The sequence below is a fragment of the Lepisosteus oculatus genome, chromosome 18 (genome assembly GCF_040954835.1).
Source record: "Lepisosteus oculatus isolate fLepOcu1 chromosome 18, fLepOcu1.hap2, whole genome shotgun sequence".
Lineage (NCBI taxonomy): Eukaryota > Metazoa > Chordata > Actinopteri > Semionotiformes > Lepisosteidae > Lepisosteus > Lepisosteus oculatus.
This window is the reverse complement of record NC_090713.1, coordinates 9,489,208-9,510,526: the sequence shown is the minus strand read 5'-3', so window position 1 is coordinate 9,510,526 and position 21,319 is coordinate 9,489,208. Positions and strand designations below refer to the sequence as shown.

Here is a 21,319-nt window from a genome sequence, read left to right as displayed (position 1 = left end):
TTAGAATGTTTTAGGTGAGGAAGCGACTGTCAGAGGTGATTTTGAATTACAGACAGCTGAGTTTGATTGAACTTGGGTCTTGTCATCCCTCCTGAACTTTCGTTCTAAACTCCATTCATTGGCTCACTGTGTAAAAATGATCCCAAGCAGTAGATGAATGGTGACCCTGTTTGTCTTGAAGAATAAATCATTAGTAACTCCACCAGTCTAATATGAGACAAAATGTTTGTCAATAATACTCAGAACATTGATGCTTATGATCCTAAAACTCTTTATTATTCTGACTGTTGTCACTAGCAGCAACAGACCATTTCCACACACAGAGGTGAATAGAGCTCTGAGAGGGGTTTAACACAAGCAGCTCACTGGCTCAAAACGAAGGGCCACACAGGAGAGGGGGTCTACTTCTGAATCACAGTACGCACAGGTTATAGTTAAACACCACTATCTGCAGTTCTAATCTGGGAATGAAGATGGGAATCCGGGCTGGGCTATTCCATACACTCGGATTTCTTCAGGGGTGTTGAGACGGGAGTCTAGGAGCTGTGGGTGGCCTCACAGACCACGGTGCCCACTGAGGACCACTCGGCCTCTGACAGTGTCAGGGTGGTGCCCCAGCTGTACAGGCCAGTGCTGGTCAGACCCAGCACCGTGGCCAACTTCTTCTCCAACAGCTCCCTGCTTGAAGGGGGCAGGATGTCAGCGAGGGCCGAGTGTCACCTAGGAGAAAAGCAACATGGAGTGAGGCTGGAGAGAAAAGGCACATCGTCTCTCAGCGTAGGACAGCAGTGAGAGGTTTGGGAGAACCAGACATAAAGAAATAAAGATACATACAAATTTGAGCTAAAATGATTCCTCACACTTGTTCGACCTCATTTAGAATACTGAGATCATAAAAGCATAAATAAATCAATTCAATGTGTGAAACGAAGATATAATTTCATTTCTTCAGTTTTAGATGGAGGATCTTATGGGGGTGGATGAGTGGAGGGCTTGACACATGTGTTCACAATCCCAGCCTAAGTCTCTGTGAACGGTGCACAGAAGCCTGGAGGAAGTGTGTTTCCCCACCTTTCTTGTTTGAGCTTGTAGCGGCGAGGCTTAATAATAAGGCAGAATTAAGTGTTTCTGAGCTTCCCAAATGAGGCCCCATTTCTCTGTTCATCTCTGTGGTGCAGCCACAGAGAAACTATTCATGCAAGATGTTTTCTTTTGATAAGGACAGCTCCCAAAGGGGGATGCACTTAGCTAAGCCTGGCTATCATGATCAATGGTCATCCATTGGCGCCTATCTGTCTAGGGAGTGCGAGTTGGACATCTGGATTGCATTCCTAAGTGTCAGGACTAAGTGACTCATATCTCACCTTGATCAACCAATCAGGGACTGGTAGGGCCGAGTAACCCACGTGGGACTCTGATGCCCATGGAACTTTCAGCCAATCAATGAGCTAAAGTTCCTCCAGGTAAAAACAGGCAACACAGAGAGCCTGGGAGATTCAGATTCAGATTCAACAAGATTCAGACAAGATTCAGATTCAACAATTCTAAAGGGAATTCAAAGGAGAATTCCAGGGCAGGACGGCCCAGGAGCAGAAGGCTCCCAAGGGCAGGACATTCTCACAGCGCGCCTCCTGACCATCCTGAGACTCAGCCCGGACAACCACGGAACGGCCAGTGTGTCCGAGGGCCAGAACTTTCCTTTGTTCTAAGAGTCTAGAGTGGAGGTTGCCAGAGAGTAACCAGCAGCAGGCCTCGTGAACAGGTCGGAACTGTGGACAGCTGAATCACTATTCAGAACTAGCTCTTCATCAGGAACGAACCGGTCCTCTTCCTGACTTGCTGGGACCCACAGTCATCTTTTCTCCTGTGCACAAACTTTGCTAGTTAAAGCCAACAGTGAGCATCAGCAGTGCACCGTCGCAAGCCGCACAGCACAGCCTGGCACCGAGCCAGAGAGCGCGGATTGGACAGCAACAGCCTGCAACTGTTTCTTTGTGCCCGCAGGAGATCTGAATCCCCAAAGATTGGATGAGTATTCAACTTCAATGCATTACAGCTCGAGAATTCAATTGTTATCCCAACCAGTTGATATCAATTTAATTCCTAAGAGTTATGTACTTGTTTTGAGTATCTAATGTAGAAGTTGTAACCAAGTTCATTTATGAAACGGTCTAAATGAATGATATACTGAACGTATGTCCTCTTGATATATGTAACTCTTTGTAACTGATTGAATATATATCTTTTGTATTCTGATAACCCTCTCGATAAGATCTGTTAGGTTTATATGCATACTCTATGTATTAATAAATGTATCCTCGTGTATTAGTACCTATGTGTGCGCGTTGTTTGAGTTATGTCGCATGGTTGGATTCTAAAGCCATCAAAAGAATCAACTTTGTGATTTACTGCTACAATTAATAGTTGTCTCAGTAAATGCCCAAACCCTACAGAACTGGTGCCTTCAGAGAGCCACTATGATTACATATACCGGTTTTCCCTACATTAGTTGGCGTCCCTGGGCCGGCTTAATCTACATTATTTGGCGTCCCTGGGTCAGTTTAATCTACAAGCTGCTGTTAAAATGCTCAGCCAATCCTTATGAGGCATGACAAAATATTCTAGTTTTTGGATACTGATACATTATCTCGGAGGGAAAGATCACCAATTGGATCCGATCTTAAAATGCTTTTATCTGTGCTGTAACTTGCAGGACATGTGTCAGAGAATGGGAAATCCAGCTTGGGTCTGGTACCTCCCTACCTCCCCAACACCTGGGGAAATAAATCCAGATTTGTGGTTCAGGTGCTCTAGCAAGACCTCTCAGTACAGAGGTCAGGAAGATGCACAGCAGCTTCATGGCAATGTCTGGGATAGACTAACCCCCCAAGGGTAGCGGCCTGTACATTTTTTCCCTCCTGAGTCTTTCCTGCTTCCAAACCAATAGAAAATGAAACATCAATCTCCTCAGCCACATAACAGTGTGGGAGCCAGAAAATTAATAATAAGCCCAGCCCCCTACTGTCTGTCACAGTTGCTCACCACCAAACCACTGGAGTCAAGTCTATGGGGGGGACTCATGGTTCTGCTGCTGATGGGGTTATGAACAGTCACCCGGTGAGGAATCTGAATAGGGAGATCAACATACATGCATACAGCAGCACCTAGTCCTTTTCCAGCAGCCCATCTAGGGCATAAACTGCACAATTAACTGCCCGCAGTAGCACTTCTATATACATATATTAGTTTACATACACAGATTGCCAATAAAGCACTACAGTATATCTTCTGTACTTATCAAGACATCTAATAATTCTAATTCTAAATCAAAGAGTTGTGTCAGTGAAAATAAAGTGGTGTGAAGTCTCGTACGCAGCTGTACCAAAACCTGCACCAAACTGCTTTTTCCCAGCCCTCCACTGTCAATGTCTTCCTTTCAGTTCTTCTTATTCTAACTTGATTTTCTTTCTGTGGTGTTTGACTAGAAACTTTATCGATGTACAGTACTGAAATAATTATTACTAAGACTTACAGTACATCTAAGGCTGAAGTCTCCAGCGCCACAACAGACATGTCTGATAGTCAGATGCATTGTGTAGTTGTGTTCTTGTATCATACAAATCTGAGTCCATCCATCATCAGAAAGTCTCTTATTCCTGGTCCAGAGTCTATTCTGGAGCACTTCGCGCAAGGTGGGACAGCAGCTAGGATGCCAGTCCAACACAGGGCACTTTGATACAAGCAGACAGGGGCAATAACTTGCGGAGATCGATTATCCCAGCCAGCAGGGCTCTGGAAGGTGGAAAGAACTGGAGCACAAGGAAATATCCTGCTTGATCAGAGTAAGAACATCCAGACTCCATGCAGAAGGCACCCCTGGACCAGAGAGCTGTGAGGACAAATTTGCAATATAGTCAGATATATATTATACTTTTAACATGAAAAAAATGAAAGCCAATTCTCATCAAAAATGTCCTTAACATTTCTAAATTAAAATATTCTGTTTTAAGGCTACTACAAAGTGATTGCTTTTTATAAACCAGAAAAATATGATATACAATATACAATGTTCATTTAATATGATATGCTGAACTCTTCATAATAGACACACTTCATTCAATCATTTAGCATTGTCACCTACTGTACATACTGTAAGTATTTTCACATTTCAACAAAAAGTGAGAAAGAATTAATCACATTCAGTGCCAACATGGTATTTCACAGATAAATGGCACAACACTGCTGCTCAGAAGCCCATGAAATTCAGCTTAATTTGTTTAAATTACCTTAAAATTAGATTTGAAACTGTAAGTTTAATTTAGTCTGTTTTGCTTTTGGCAGAACCACAGAACGAAGGAAGAACGACAATCACAGAACAGTAGCAAAGAGACAATCACAGGAAAAGAGTGTGATTGCAATCACAGAGCAGCAGACTGACAGTCAGTTTCAGGGCAGCAGCAGAGAGAGAAACCACACAGCCAGATGGTTGCTGCCTTCCCCTGCCTCCCTTCACAGCCCTGAGCTGAAACCCTGTTCACCTTCCCCAGTTCTGCCTCACAGGCTGCCTCATGCTGTGCTGGGGGAACTGCATGAGCTTAACAGAGCATTACACTCCAGCGCCTTTCATCCTCCCAGACTTTCACTTTTAACAACCGCAGCCTGATCTTGTGTTAGAGGGCAATCCTCCCCATTTACACTCGGGCTCCCTTTCAGCAGGTGTGTGAGGCAGCCAGGAGGGTTAGAGACACCAAACACCTGGCTTCTGCACAAGAGCCCAGACATCGATGATGAAAGAGAGACAGAGAAACTGAGATTCTTCCAGACCAAGCACAACAAACAAATGCTTTCAATTTCAGATTTTTCTCGGGTGAAAGTAAAATAAAAAGGAGCTGCCACACAGTCATTATGATCCATCAGGTTGTAACAAACCCTTTCACTTCATGGCATTGTGGGTCTATAATCAGCTCTTCAGTCATGGTGCTGAAGCTGATCCAACTGGGTGACGTCCAGCACACATTCTAGGAAGGATCTTGACAGTTTCATCAGAGGATCATGTTGTGTCAGGGGCTGCTCTCACATCAGCCACAGGTCACTGCTCACATGGAATTTCCTGAGTCATGGTTGATTGGTAGACCTGCAGGATGCTGGTAACCACAGTCCGGGGTTTTAATACGAAACAAGTGGGGGGGGTCACTGGGGAGGCGCTGTAGTCACGCACAAGGGCTGATCAGGAGACAGGGTGAGGTTCAGTCAAGTTAAAATTCAGGGGTGAAGTCAAGTGACACACAGAGATCAGAGCTGAAGGGAGATCAGGGAACACAGTCCGGAGGCAAAGGCAAGAGGCTTTCTCAGGTCAGGTTATTTACACTGAAGTGCACCTGGATTTGGCTGTGTAATCCTGGTCATTGTTAAGGGCTATCATAGAGTGTGCACACAGAGAGGGACCTGAAGCTCAGTTATGAATGAGGAAGGGGCTGAAGAGTGGTGTGCTTTTTAGGCCAAAGTTTTAGGCTTAAGGCTGGCACTCTTCCCAAGAGGAGCAGAGGTGAAAAGGCATGAATGACACCAGCACTCCTCCCCTGCTCCAAGTAAGGCTATCTTCTAGGACAGCTTTCTCCCATAGTTAGTATTGCTGTGGAAGTTGGGGAAGTCAGGTATGACGATCATGTTCAAATGATGTGCAGAAATCTGAGAATAGCTGATGTAAGACATTGTTTTTCCTGCTCTTTAACTCTTTTATTACTGAGCTATGTAAAAACAATCCAGTCAAGCAAAGGAAAATCTAAAAAAGAGATCAAACTCCCCTTTCAAGTGAAAGGAAAAAGAGGATGAAGCAAACAAAGAGATTATCATGAAAGTGAACAGCCTTACAGACAGTATTCGAAAGCGAATATTAGGAAAGAAATGAGATGAACAAATGTTCTGTGTTAGAAAACACTGGAATGAACAAGAATCTAGAAGCTCATTTGTAACTACTAAGTATTTACAACTGAATAAATCTGGTGGGGAGTGGTAAAATAAAGAATATCTTACATACAGATGTACGAGACGAACCGAGGATGTACAGTACAGTATGTACAGTAACGCAGGCTAACTTCACATTAGATTCACTCCTAATGAGATAGAGATGGATTATGAGCAAGAGTATGAGCAAGAAGGAGCCAAAATGCCAACCTGAAAAAAGCAGAAAGACTGGTTGGCAGTTTGACTCATTGTATGTTTCCTTTCTCAGTCTCCAGAAGAGTATATCACCCTGCAACTCACAACTGACAGCCCACTGATGCTCAGCAGGTGTGAGCCTCGTCAGTAGCTGGAAGGGAGACTCCTGGGAAAAACTAAAATTGCTGTTGGAAGAGATATTAAAGGGACCAGCAGGGGGCAATCACCCTGTGGTCTGGGTGGGTCCTAATGCCCTAGTATAGTGATGGGGATGCCAGACTGTAAAAAGGAGCCATTCTTTGGATGAGATGTAAAACTGCGGTCCTCAGTCTCTGTGGTCATTAGAAATCCCATGGTGTTTCTTGAAGAATGCAGGGGTGTTACCCTGGCATCCTAGTATAATTTCCTGTTGGCCTCCTAATAATCCCCATCTATTAATTGCGTTGCTTTGTTCTCATTATTATGTATCACTCTGTGAAAGCTTCTATACTTCTGATAATAATAATCTCCTGCATTTTCCACCTGGAGTGTCCTGGAGTGATTTTGAAGGTAAAATCAGTTCTGGATCAGCTGTCATTAAATCAAGTTGGAAACCCGACTGGAAACTCAAATCACCCATCCCCAGCTTTAATCAGCAGTTTAGGACTGTGACCAGCCTGGAGTTGGTACCAGATTAATTTCCAGCTATATCCTGACTTGCGCTGCATTGGAGACTGATATCCTGCCCAGGAGACACTGACAGTGTGGCTGGAGTCTGAGTCATTGTAATCTCACCATCAGTCCCTGCAGAAACAACACAGAAACAATGTGTATCAGACAGATCCCATTTTATTGTAATATATATTTAAGTGAAAATACAAAACAAATGTAGAGAAAGGAACAATTAATAGGTTTATTCCATGCTGAAGAGAGAAGAAAGGAAACACGTTTTTTACAACCGAAGAAGGCTCCACTGCCGAAACATCGTTTTTTCCTTTCTTTTCTTTTCAGCATGGAATAAACCTTTAACTTGTTCCTTTGCAGCCTTCGCATGCTGACGCACCAATCTACTTGAACTAAATGTAGATAAATATTTCTTTGACTCACCATACAGTAAGTGTAGAATAAAAAATCCAGGTGACTGAAATGACTGGCACCATGGCTGATGTCTTTTCCTGATTTGAAAAAAATGTCAGAGTGGTGATGAGTCTTCAGATTTAAAACTGTCTGACTCCCTTTATGCAAACCACGCAGGCTTGTGGTCTAAACAATTTGCATGTGCTGTAAGTCACCCTTTTGATTAATGATGTCAGTAAACTGTGGATTATGTGAATCTGTATTTTATTGGTCCACTCTGTCTCAGTGCATGTTCCTGCTCTGTGGTGGCAGAGTGAACTGTTCTCCACTATACAGTATATCAATAAACAGAATGCAGTGCTATAAGTAAAAAAAAACACCTAACAGCACCTAAAAACAGAACAAGAATATATCACTGACATCTAGTGTCTAAAGTAAAGAATTACTAAAGATCACAATGCCTGTCCGCTTAAAGAAATATCTTTTACTTCCTTCACTGGCTTGGTAATATATTCCATTTCTCATTTTCAGTGTGACTTGAGCCAGACAGTAAATGGGCAGTATTTCTTAAAAAAAGGCAGTTAAACAATTTTAAGATATTTCTGTATGTTGAAAAGAAGTTCTGGGAGCCTGGTGAAACTTTCTTTAGTTACTGAATTTCTAGAGGTAGAGGATATTGATTTGTAGAAACAGACAAGGAGTGTGAAAGGATTGTTTCACTTCAACAATCAGAGTGACAGGAAAGGCTCTGAGAGGCACTGAGGTGTCTTCAAGGCAAAGAGAAGAAGTGCAGCCATCTGGGAAAGTGGTCCACCAAGTTATTTTACCTGCAGCTGCAAGAAACACCTGTAGGGGGAAACAGAGACACAGAAATGTGTTTTTATCTGTGTCAGAGGCCCAGCACTGAAACTCAATAATCCCTGTAGTCAGGCATTAAGAAATAAGAGAGCTAACCTGAGGACATAGTTAAAAAGCACAGGACATGCAACATCTAACTCTAAACTAAAAGGAGTTAAACATCTTGTTAATATGACAAAATAAAAATAAAGCATTCATGCAAAAATAAATGATAAATATATGATAAAATGTTTTTTTTATCACTTTTTGTGAAAAAAACAGGGCTTCTACTATAGTTGTATATCTCTGGTTAGTAAGATCGCCAGTGTTGTATGTTTAACATTGTGATGAGTCTTGATATTTCAGAAAGATGTAATAATTGTTTATCTATTCATCCATTTTCTAACCACTTTATTCAGGCTAAATGTTAATCTGTGTCTCTTTTATTAATCTATGTGGTAATTCAATAGGGAGCAGGGCTTGCACAATCTGCTTTCTCCTTATTTCATTTTAGTTCAGCTGATGAAGTAATTTCTCACATCTGCGGCTGATCTGCCGTGCAGTGGGGTAGCTGGAGCAGAAGAGCTCTCATATGTACTTTATATGGCTCTTTGCAATCCTTTGGGATGAAAAAATATGAATACGGCTATGATTATTTAATTTGGACATGTAGCCCTCTCTTTTCTGAAGGGGCTTAATAATGTTTTCAAGCTCAACTCTGAATTTGAAGGTACTGTAAGACACAGATAGAAAATGATCCCTCCATTGGGGCCCTCTTTTCTGACTGCCCCATCATCTCATATCGCCGATCACCTAATCTGCGCAACCTTCTTGTTCACAGCTCCCTTGACCGCCCTCAGCAACCATCCGCACTTTCCCGTGCAACAGAGCTCGCTGTATCACCTGCAAGTACACATCCAACACCACACTCATTCAAGACCCCTCAGGACAATTCCGGATCACCCAGATGGCATCTTGTACCTCCAGCAACCTTATTTACTATATCTCTTGCAGTAAATGCCCAGCCATCTACATTGGAGAAACAGGGAGGAGACTTGGAGACCGCTTCAGAGAACACATCAGGGCTGTGAAGATTAAAGATCTCTCCAAGCCCATTGTTTCTCATTTCACCTCTGATGACCACGGCCACTCTAATCTCTCTGTCTGTGTTCTCAAAGACGGTTTTCCAAACTCATACATCAGAAAGACTACCGATACCAAAATTATCCTGCAGCTAGGATCACACCTTCCCCCTTGTCTTAACGACAGACTACTCTTCTTTTAAATTTTCTCCATTCATTGGAAGTTTCATTTCACACTTCTCTATACCTATTCTGACTCCACATCTCTTGATTGGCCTCTCTTCCTGTCCCCTGCTCCCACCTCTCACTCCTCCTCCCTCCCAGCCTTTGTTCTCCTGCTACATTACCTACTGCCTTGTCTCTCTCACACCTGAAGAAGGCTCCACGGCCGAAACGTTGTGTTTTCTTTCTTATTTTTTTTAGCATGGAATAAACCTATTACCTGTTCCTTTGCAGCCTACGCATGCTGACGCAGCTACCCACCTGAACTACTATAGACAGAAAATGTTAGTTACTGTATTCCTACAGTACATCTGAAATTTAATCATGGAAGAAATTTACTTTGCCAATGGAAATAAGAACATAAGACAGACTCAAATGCCTTTGTAGCCTATCTCGTCTGTTTGTTGCTTGAAAGACAAACGTCCTTGTCATTTTTAGCTTTTTGGCTCAAAAGGGAAGCTGGTTGTTGTCCAGGATTTGTCAGTGATATACTGTACGCTGTTCATTTTCCCATTGATCCTGATAACATGATAACTCCTGATAACTTCACAGAGGGGATGGTGTAACTTCGCTGATGTGTAGTGTTTGATTTGAGCCATACATACAGTACAGTACCTCTGACCATTCAGGCCAAAATGTTCCACTTTAGTCTTGTCAGACCACAAGACTTTCTGCCATGTCTCTGTAGTATCTTCTAGATGTGGTTTTGCAAACTCTTCGCAGGCAAGGATATGGGTTTCTTAGCCAGGGTTTTTTCCTTGCAACCCTCCCATAGACGCTCTTTTTGTGGAAAGCTTTGTTGACCCATATACATTAACTTCCATCACAGCGACTGACTCCTGTAGCTCGTTCAGTGTCACAGTTTGCCTTGCAGTAGCTTCTCTGATAAGTGCACTTCTAGTCTAGCAACTAAGTTTAGGGGGGCGGCCTGATCTAGGCAGTGTGGCTGTAGTTGCATACTTTTCCACTTCTGTACAATGGACTCCACTGAGCTCCACTGAGGCAATAGGCTTGTACCCTTCACCAGATTCCTCCTCCTTTCTATAAAAAAATCTGACTTCTTTTCTTTACCATGCTGTAAGATCTCACAGAAAGAGGGCTATTTATATTTACAAAATAATTGACAACAGGTGATCCAGTAATTTCTTACACTGGTGGAGTCAATCAACAAATTGTGTAACTTTTGAGGTAATGTACTGTATTCCACCTGTGTGAACTTGAGCTTGGGGTATGAATACAAGGGGTATGAATACTTTTAAAATTAAATAATTTCTGTTTTTCATTTTTAGTGAATTGTGGAAAGGTTTTGGAACATTTATTTTGTTGATGTACATATTTGATTAATTAATTGCTTTCAATTAATTTATCAATCAGATATGCTTATCTGTTAACTCCTCTTCTTTTCTTGTCCCTTAAAAACATCTCGTAAAATAAAAATGGAAAAGGATATTGGTCTAAATCATGCACTTTAAAAAGAACATTAGTCAAAATTTACTTTAAACCATTGAGCCACACCAACAGCCCAGTGAGTCATTGGATGGAGGAATGTATGGAAGTCCCAGGGAGTTAGACTGAGCAGTTTGCCTCTTTATTGAGCTGTGCTTAAAACCTTTTTGAAGGTCTGAAGGTCTCCAGGAAAGCAGAAGAGAAGACAGAGATGATGGGTTTAGAGCAGGCATTGAAATTGCTCAGGAGGAGAGCTTTTGTTCTCCAGCATGGGCTCTATACTCCTAGATCTCACAGTATGTGAAGATATTGTCGGGGAGGAAGTGGAGGAATACAATCTGTCTGCTGACAGCTGATTTTGAGCTGTGTGTCAAGGGCAACAGAAGGTGGAGGAATGAAGATGATGCTGCTGAAGTCCAGGAGCACAGGTTGGACTAATGAGCAGGAAGATGTTGACGGGCACTGCCTTGTTCTGGAGCTTCACGATAAATGAGTAATTAGCCAGGTTGCTGGAGCAGCCCAGCCAGCACAAGCTGATAATATGTCCTTGTGTGTCTGAAGTGTGCCTACCGTCTGAGTGTGGAGGGCTGCTTTGATGGCCGCAAAATCCCAGTGCTGGAAAACCCAGATGTCGATAAGCGCTGTGTCGGAACACCATGAACACATTGACTGTTCCGGTTCCGGTCGAGAGGGAACGCTGGCGCATTTGGCTGCCGCTCCTCTCACCAGTTTTTCATTTCTATCTACTTATTTATGTTTTTTTTCCCCCCCTTTTTCTCCTCGATTGCACTGATTTCTAGTTTATCTATTTTCATCCGCTTCACGTTACAAGTTCACGGGTGCGACTTCCACTGCATTGTGAACTTACTCAACTGAAGACCTTCACCTCTTGCTACCGCCTTCTCTGGATTTCCTTCCCGTCTCGTTTCATCAATCATGTCTCTGAGGTACACTGCACTGAAACTTCTTCAACTAAAACAAAGCTACTTCCTGGTCAAAGACACATTCGATTACTGCCGTTCTACTGGGATTTTACGACCGACTCGCTACATCCATCGCAGCACAGGACGCCGTTCTCTACGTTCGTCTGCCTGCGGAGTCTCTATCCCTGCCTTTCGCCGCACGTCTGTAAGTCCATCACGTACCGGCGCCGATCTAAAAAATCTCCTCTCACTACCGCACCTGGACCGCACTCCGCTTCCCCCTGCATCACCGAGACTGGCCAGATCAGCGCTACTCAACACCCGCTCCGTTAACAGCAAGGCTCTTCTTTTATGTGACATTATCAAAGAAAAACAACTGGACCTTCTGTGCTTAACCGAAACATGGCACAAACAAAACGATGGACTCCTGTTCAACCAACTAGTTCCTCCTGGATATGGTTTCTTTGACCTTCCGCGTCTTTCAGGCAGAGGCGGGGGCATCATTGTTATTTACAACCTTTTTTACAGTCTAAGTCCTATAGCTATACCTCCTCCCTCTTCTTTTGAGTGTCTTGTTTTAAATGTTTCTATCCCCCAATCTACTATTATTGCCACAGTTTACAGACCACCCAAACCCAGTGGAGTCTTCTTAGGTGAGTTTGCTGATTTTCTCTCATTCTTATCCCTTACATTTAAAAGGATCCTTATTCTAGGGGATTTTAATATACACATTGATTCAACCTCTTCCAGTCTGGCTAAAGACTTCCTTTCTCTTTTGGGATGCTTTGACCTTGCTCAGTTTGTTTGTACCCCTACACATAACAAAGGACACACCTTAGATCTAATTATTGCAAATGACTCCTTTGTCTCCCACTGCTCCCCCCTTGATCTAGGCCTCTCTGACCACTTAGCCATTCTCTTCAATCTGGAATTACCTGTTTCTAACACTTCCCCCTCACGCTCTGTAAATTTCCGCAACTGGCGATCAATTGATCACCCAAGGTTTGCAAATTCTGTTCTGTCCTCCTTATCCTGTTTCTCTTCCTCTGACCCTCTAGAGGACAAAATACAATTACTTGACAATGCTCTTTTATCTACCCTCGACACCTTTGCTCCTTTAAAAACTCGAACCATCTCCTTCTCTCGCCCTGCCCCCTGGTACAATGACCATCTGCGTTTCATGAAGGCAGCCTCTCGCAAACTTGAGCGTAGGTGGCGTCTTTCCGGCCTAAATGTACATTATCAGGCCTGGAGAGATTACTTATCTGATTATAAGGTTACTATAGAGTCTGCTAGATCCACCTACTTCTCTCACATCATTGAAAATCACCAAAACAATCCCAGACATCTTTTCTCCACCATCAACAGACTGCTCAAGCCAAACTGCCCCACCACATTACCTGCCTCATCACAACTTTGCAAACATTCTTAGATTTCTTTAGTTCTAAGATTGACAACATCCGGCATCACATTCTCTCCACTACGGATATAATTTCCACACCTCCTCCCTCCTCATCCAACTTCTCTGGTTCCCGTCTCTCCAGCTTCTCTCTTCTTGACTCAGCATCCCTAAACAAACTAGTTACGTGCATGAAACCCACCACATCTATTTTAGATCCCATTCCCACCACTTTATTCCAGTCCTGTTTCTCTTCTCTCTGTCCCATTGTCCTCAATATAATACATGAATCCTTGAGCACCGGCATTGTACCAACGGTCCTCAAAACTGCTGCTATTACCCCAGTGCCAAAGAAGCCTAACATGGCTCTCGACAATCTTAACAACTTTCGCCCCATCTCCAACTTACCCTTTCTCTCTAAAATTCTAGAACGTGCTGTCACACTTCAGTTACATAACCACCTCATGACAAACAACCTTTTCGAACCCCTCCAATCTGGCTTCCGTCAACTTCACAGCACAGAAACCGCCCTAGTCAAAGTCACCAACGATCTCCTAATAGCTTCTGATTCTGGTTCTCTTTCCATACTCATCCTTCTTGATCTCAGTGCTGCCTTTGACACTGTTGACCATAACATCTTGCTTTCTCGTCTCGAGACTGTGTTTGGAGTCTCTGACACTGCCCTCAAATGGTTTAAGTCTTACCTCACTGATCGCTGTCACTTTGTCTCTCTCAATGGGTACAGGTCTGAAATTGGTCTTGTCAAGTCTGGTGTCCCTCAGGGCTCAATACTGGGCCCCTTGCTCTTCAGCATTTACATGTTCCCACTTGGTCAGCTTTTAAGATCACATGGCCTCAGCTTTCATTTTTACGCTGACGATACTCAAATATACATCCATACCAAACCCGACACTGATGTGGCTGTCTCTATTCTATCTAATTGCATCTCTGACATAAAAATTTGGATGACTCAAAACTTCCTTCATCTTAACTGTGACAAGACTGAAGTCATGCTTATTGGTACCCCCCATCAACTTCGTAAAGCCAGTCCTGTAACCCTGTCTGTAGATGGCTCTGTACTTGAGCTCCAATCAAAATTGAAAAACCTTGGGGTTATATTCGATTCTGGCTTAACATTCGACCCACATGTACAGCATACTGTCAAAACATCTTTTTTTCACCTTAGAAATATCGCAAGACTACGCCCTATGCTATCATTAACTGTGGCTGAAAAGCTGATCAACATATTTGTATTCTCTTGAATTGACTACTGCAATGCTCTGCTCCCTGGGGTATCTAAATCTACTCTGAACAAGCTGCAGTATGTCCAAAATTCAGCAGCCAGAATCCTGACCAGATCTAGTGCAAGTGTTCACATTACTCCTATCCTGGAGTCCTTGCACTGGCTTCCGGTCAAATTCCGCGTAGACTTTAAAATCCTCATGCTCACCTACAAGGCTTTACATGGCTTGGCACCTCAATACCTGTCTGAACTTTTATCGCCCTACTCCCCACCTCGCAACCTCCGCTCTTCAAATTCTGCCCTCCTTACTGTCCCCCAAGTCCGTCTACATTGTATGGGCGACAGGGCCTTCTCCTGCTATGCCCCCAAGCTCTGGAACTCCTTGCCCAAGGATATTAGAGAGTCACCTTCTCTAAACTCCTTCAAATCCAGACTCAAAACCCTCCTTTTCAGAAAAGCCTTTACTTAACTGCTTCCATTCTTCACCCCTCTGCTCTTCTTAATACCATCTTCCACGGTCTCCTCTATTGTTATTGTTGTATTGTTGTAATTATAATTGTGCCCTGTCTTGTGAAATTTTCTTATTTATTGTTGTAGTCTTCTTATTTATTGTTATTGTCATCCTGTAAAGCGCTTTGAGAAGCCACCTTTAAAGGCGCTATATAAAATAAAGTTTATTATTATTATTATTATTATTATTATTATTATTATTATTATTATTATTATTATTATTATTATGTCCTGGAGGAGATGTGGCCCCTAGAGACTGAGGGACAGGTTAAACCAGGACCCGGCAGTGTCTCTTAAGGATGGTCCCAATTGTTAATTGTGGGGAAAGTAAATTTTCATCTCAACTGGAATAAAAATAGGATTTGAATACTTGGCAGTGGTCTGGGGTTTTCTGTTTGGTCAAGATGCTCACCTATTTTGTAAATATTGTAACTTGTACAGTATATTGTATTGTATATTGTACGTTGCTTACTGTGCGTACTGCATATTTGCCTAAAAAAACATATTTGCTACATTTACATGTATTTCATTTTTTTTTATTTACCTATTGTAATAAGGATTTCTGTTAGTATTAAGATAGTAGGACTAAAATGAACTTTACTAATTAGTTAACTTAAATACTAGACTGATTTTTGTTTCAGTTCTCACTATGAGCAAAGAGCCCCATTGTCCCCAGCAGCAGACTCAGAGGCATCATTGTCCTGTGTGTGTCAGTGACTCTGAAAGGGCTGAACAGTGATTGACACACACTGTAAGATTTAACTAAATGCAAATGTAATTGGCATATGGTGAATTTAATCAGAAACAATGGACAATATTTCAGGAAAACATGAAGTAGAACTGTTTTTTTTTTAGCTGTATTGACTCCTGGAATATTCTTGTGACAAACAAACACATTTATCATTATTTATCATTCAAAATGATGCAGGACCAGATTCCAGTAGACATGTCTTCACAGACCTGTGCACAAACTGTGTTTACAGCTCATAATGCTAAATGTCCTGCTCTATTGAGGGAGACAACTTGCATAGAAGAGACACTTTGCATTGGCAGCACATGCTTCAGTGCTCTGGGAGTGTTTATAGCCCTGTGAGTTTAACACTTCATGACTGAGAGCTGCCCTTCATGGCAACAGAACCCACAGCAACAATGACCTTCATCACCATCTTCATCTGGACACTTGTCAGCTTTCAAGGTGATAAGCCATTAAATTGATGCAATGTTACATAATGCAGGGCGATTTGCAATGTAAAGTTATTTTATATTATTTTTTTAGTCCAGAAACTGGATTGAAATGTTTGCATGTGGATTGCACAAATCTGATCAAGGCATTTCAGGCATTTTAACAGAATCAAATTGAATTTCTAGTAAGACATTTGTTTGTTTTTTTTGTTTCAGAGTCCAGTGGCCAGATTACTGTGAATCAGACCCCATCAGTGACATCTGCTCTCCCATCACAGACAGTCACTGTAAGCTGTAAGACCAGCAGTTCTCTAGGTAGCTGTTACTGTGGTAGTACAGTAGTAGTTCATTTGGCCCCTGTCTTGTGTGGTACCATCAGAAATCTGGAGAAGCTCCCAAACTTCTGATTTATGCAGCAACATGTGAGACTAGGATCCCAGAGCGCTTCAGTGACAGTTGGGTCTGACTTCACTCTGACCATCACAGGGGTCCAAGCTCAAGATACAGGAGATTATTACTGTCAGCAGTATGGCAGCACCTCTCTCACACAGTGCTACACACCCATCTAGAAACCTCCCTCAGATCTACAGGAGCTGCTCTGGCTCATCAACAGGTACCACAGAGTACTGAGGCTGAGAACAGCTGCAGAGCTGCTACAATCACACTGAACAGGGCTGGGTTTGTATATAATTTACAAATATTGTGTAATAAGCACACATACAGTACATAAGTTGTAGATATATTTAAGTCATTACATGTACTTGTAAATATAAATGTTAAATAATTTTGTAAAATTGTAAAATGTAAAATTAATTATCAAATTGCTCCTGTAGAGCTGAGGGAGGTTTTTTGAAAAGATGTGTATCACTGTTTGAGAGGGTAACTTTCACGCCTGACATTCCTCTCATAGAGGGCACTCCAATACTCCTGTCATTAGTCCCGTGATTGTTGATATGTTCCCCAGGTTTACCCTGTTATGTCTACCGCTATTTAAAGTCTAGCTCCTCCAGTCCTCGGGGCTCAACATTAGGATACAGATGTCTTGAGGCCCGCCTAGGATACCCTACGTCCATCGCCTGAGGGCATAGGCCTCATCCCCGACACCCCCCATTTCCTGAGCCAGGGGTCTGGAGGAACTTGCCCCGTCATCCTAGTTTTGCGTGTGTTCGTGTTTTCCCCCTTCCCGGGGATTTTAACCTTGTCGCGGCAGAGGATGGATTAATTGTTGATGGACTCTTGGACTGTGCCCTGACCTGCCTTTGGACCTGCTCGGTTTTGGATGCCATTCTTTGTCTCCCCTGCTCACTGTCTCATGGACTGTCACTGTTATTTTGTGCACTATTAAACCCCTGTGTGTTTCCCATACCACACCTCCAGCTCTCCAGCTCTTACCGCATCGCATAGGGTCTACAACAAAACCCGACATGGACTACAGGCCACGTCTGTAACAGCAACTACCATATTTATGGTAGCAACAATCTCCTGCATCTACAGTAGATATATTTAGAATATTCTATATATGTTTAAGTAGATGTATTTAAGTTATGAAACTTAAAATAATGTTACAACTAATTAACATTTGGGCACTTACACAGTTACAGCCTACTTCATCCACTCTGGGGAGGCGTAGGTTAACCAGGCCTCATTAGCTCATCACCACGCCTCCCCTTCTGTCTATTTAAACCCTGCTGTCTGTTTCCTCAGTATTAGGTTGTACTCTGTGAGCCTCACATCAGAGCCTTCCTGTAACTAGACTGCTTCGTTGTTTATGGACTTTTGGATTGCCTACTTGACCTCGACTCCTGGAAAATGTGTTGGATATTGAAGATTTGTTGCCTTTTCTGGCTTTTGGACCTTTTCGATTTCCCTTTTGACTACAATTTCTGATCACCCCCGTGTAATGTTGCCATAGCCAAAATGTAATGTAGTGGCTCTCTGAAGGCACCAGTTCTGTAGGGTTTGGGCATTTACTGAGACAATTATTAATTGTAGCAGTAAATCACAAAGTTGATTCTTTTGATGGCTTTAGAATCCAACCATGCGACATAACTCAAACAACGCACACACACAGGTACTAATACACGAGGATACATTTATTAATACATAGAATATGCATGTAAACCTAACAGATCTTATGGAGAGGGTTATCAGAATACAAAAGGTATATATTCAGTCAGTTACAAAGTGTTACACATATCAAGAGGACATACGTTCAGTATATCATTCATTTAGACCGTTTCATAAATTAACTTGGTTATAACTTCTACATTAGATACTCAAAACAAGTACATAACTCTTAGGAATTAAATTGATATCAACTGGTTGGGATAACAATTGAATTCTCGAGCTGTAATGCATTGAAGTTGAATACTCATCCAATCTCTGGGGATTCAGATCTCCTGCGGACTCAAAGAAACAGTTGCAGGCTGTTGCTGTCCAATCCGCGCTCTCTGGCTCCGTGCCAGGCTGTGCTGTGCGGCTTGCGACGGTGCGCTGCTGATGCTCACTGTTGGCTTTAACTAGCAAAGTTTGTGCACAGGAGAAAAGATGACTGTGGGTCCCAGCAAGTCAGGAAGAGGACCGGTTCGTTCCTGATGAAGAGCTAGTTCTGAATAGTGATTCAGCTGTCCACAGTTCCGACCTGTTCACGAGGCCTGCTGCTGGTTACTCTCTGGCAACCTCAACTCTAGACTCTTAGAACAAAGGAAAGTTCTGGCACTCGGACACACTGGCCGTTCCGTGGTTGTCCGGGCTGAGTCTCAGGATGGTCAGGAGGCGCGCTGCGAGAATGTCCTGCCCTTGGGAGCCTTCTGCTCCTGGGCCATCCTGCCCTGGAATTCTCCTTTGAATTCCCTTTAGAACAGTCCACAGAATCCTCTCCAGAATCTTACTGAATCTCTCAGGCTCTCTGTGTTGCCTGTTTTTACCTGGAGGAACTTCAGCTTGTTGATTGGCTGAAAGTTCCATGGGCATCAGAGTCCCACGTGGGTTTCTCGGCCCTACCAGTCCCTGATTGGTTGATCAAGGTGAGATATGAGTAACTTACTCCTGACACTTAGTAATGCAGTCCAGATGTCCAACTGGCACTCCCTAGACAGATAGGCGCCAATGGATGACCATTGATCATGATAGCCAGGCTTAGCTAAGTGCATCCCCCTTTGGGAGCTTGTTTCTTATCAAAAGAAAACATCTTAAATCAGTCTGCATGAATAGTTTCTCTGTGGCTGCACCACAGAGATGAACAGAGAAATGGGGCCTCATTTGGGAAGGCTCAGAACACTTAATTCTTTCTTATTAATAAGCCTCGCCGCTACACCCGTTAACCATTTCCTTCTTATCTCGTCACCCACATGCATCTATTTTCTTTTACTCACTGGTACCTCGCTTTACAAATTGATTTTCATAATTTAAAGTGGAATTTCTCCATTTTTGGAATTTTCGTAATTCCACTTAATCCAAATAATGTTAATATTATGTTATTAATATTACATATATGATATGTTAATTTACTATAAACACTCCCAGAGCATTGAAGTATATTTTGTGAGCTTGTATAAATGCAGGTCATTTTAATGGTTTTATATTATTCTTAATTGAAGAAACAATTGTACATTTTAACATTAAAATATATTAAATTTATTGTAATAAAATTGATTATTTTTATTTTGAGTAACCTTTTAGTTTAACCAAAAATAGAGTAGCTATTTTTGACACTGTACTCAGCTTCTAAGATCTGATGAGGCCAGGTTAAATGGGGGGCAGTGCTGTCATGTACTGTATGAATAATAAAAGCAAACACCACGTGTATATTGCCCTTATTTATTTAGTTTTTATTACTGTTAATGATGTGAACTAACAGCTAGTTTTTGAACATTCTATTACAGAGTAGATGTCAAAATACTTACTAATTACTTTCACAAATTATCAGAACTGTCTTGTATGAGTTTATCTGAAATACATTATAGAATGTACAAAGAGAAAGACAAGTAAATTCACTGAAAATAAAATAGATATTATTTCGCAAAAAAAAAAAATCATTTGAACCTTACATTGTAAAAGTTTCTGGGGGTACAGGCACCAGTGTGAGGTCAGGAGAAACCAAAAAAGGAAACACGAAAAAAAGCACACAACTTTTCACAGCAGCATCCAGACTGGGCTTTCCCTGTCTAACAGGATCTGGGGGATAAAGAGACCACTTGGCACAGCAGCAGCCAGACTGCACTGTCTCTATTTATTGGGGTCCAGTCTGGAGAACAAATGAAAGACTGCTTGGAACAGCCCTGTGATGGACTGGTGTCCTGTCCAGGGTGTACCCTGTCTTGTGCCCGCTGCTTGCCAGGATGGGCTCAAGTCAAAGTCAAAGTTTATTTATCAAATGCACAACAATACGGAGTGCAGCAGTAGTTGTTGGCAATGAAATGTCTTTTTCTGCGAGCTCACAAAAATCACAAGAATCACAAAAATCACAAAATTCACAAAAACACAAAAATCACAAAACAGAGGTTACATTTTTTAAATTGAATGAAACCTAATATGTGTAGAGCTGTTATGTGTCCATTGTGTGTGCAATATATACATGTAGTGCAGTTATGCTGAATACAGTGAAAACTGTGTGTCCATGTAGCCATTACAGGTGATTTGCTAAAGGAGCTGCAGGTTGGCTATTTAGCAGTCTTATAGATAGATAGATACTTTATTGATTCCGTGAGGGAAATTGCAGTGCAACAGCAGCTTAACACACACAACACAGCCACAGTGTAACGAATTATATAATAATAGTACAATACATACAATACAATACAAGAGTTACTCACAGTCCGGACGCACAAGAACAAACTAGAACAGAACAGTACACAGAAAATCGTATCACACTCATATCACACATATGAATATAAATATAGATGTAACTATAGATATAAATATAAATGTATTGCACAGGTCCCTGGCATATATTGCACAAAAAGTGGTTGTAAACGGGAAAAAGAAAAAGAAAAAGAAAGAGAACAGATGTAGCAGTAGATGTGTAGATGCGTTTAGTCCAGAAACAGGTCACTGTCGATGTTGCCTCTGCCAAGATGCAAGGTGGATGCGTTGTACAGTCTTATGGCAGACGGCAAGAATGACCTCCTGTAGCGCTCCCTGTCGCACCGTGGATGAATCAGTCTATTGCTGAACGTGCTCTTCATTCCTGCAAGCCTGTCATAGAGGGGATGGGAGAAGTTGTCCATGATGGCCTCTAGTTTGGACATCATTCTCCTCT

At 42.2% G+C, this 21,319-nt stretch overlaps 1 long non-coding RNA gene across 1 annotated transcript; it reads right to left on the bottom strand.

Moving 5' to 3' along the window:
- Nucleotides 1-254: 254 nt before the first annotated feature.
- On the bottom strand, nt 255-7,268 carry LOC102685493 (uncharacterized). Its single transcript, XR_011182373.1, has 4 exons — nt 7,246-7,268; nt 6,856-6,942; nt 3,533-3,889; nt 255-720 (listed from the first exon to the last, which is right to left on the bottom strand). It is a non-coding gene; the product is annotated as an uncharacterized lncRNA (long non-coding RNA).
- Nucleotides 7,269-21,319: the final 14,051 nt, after the last annotated feature.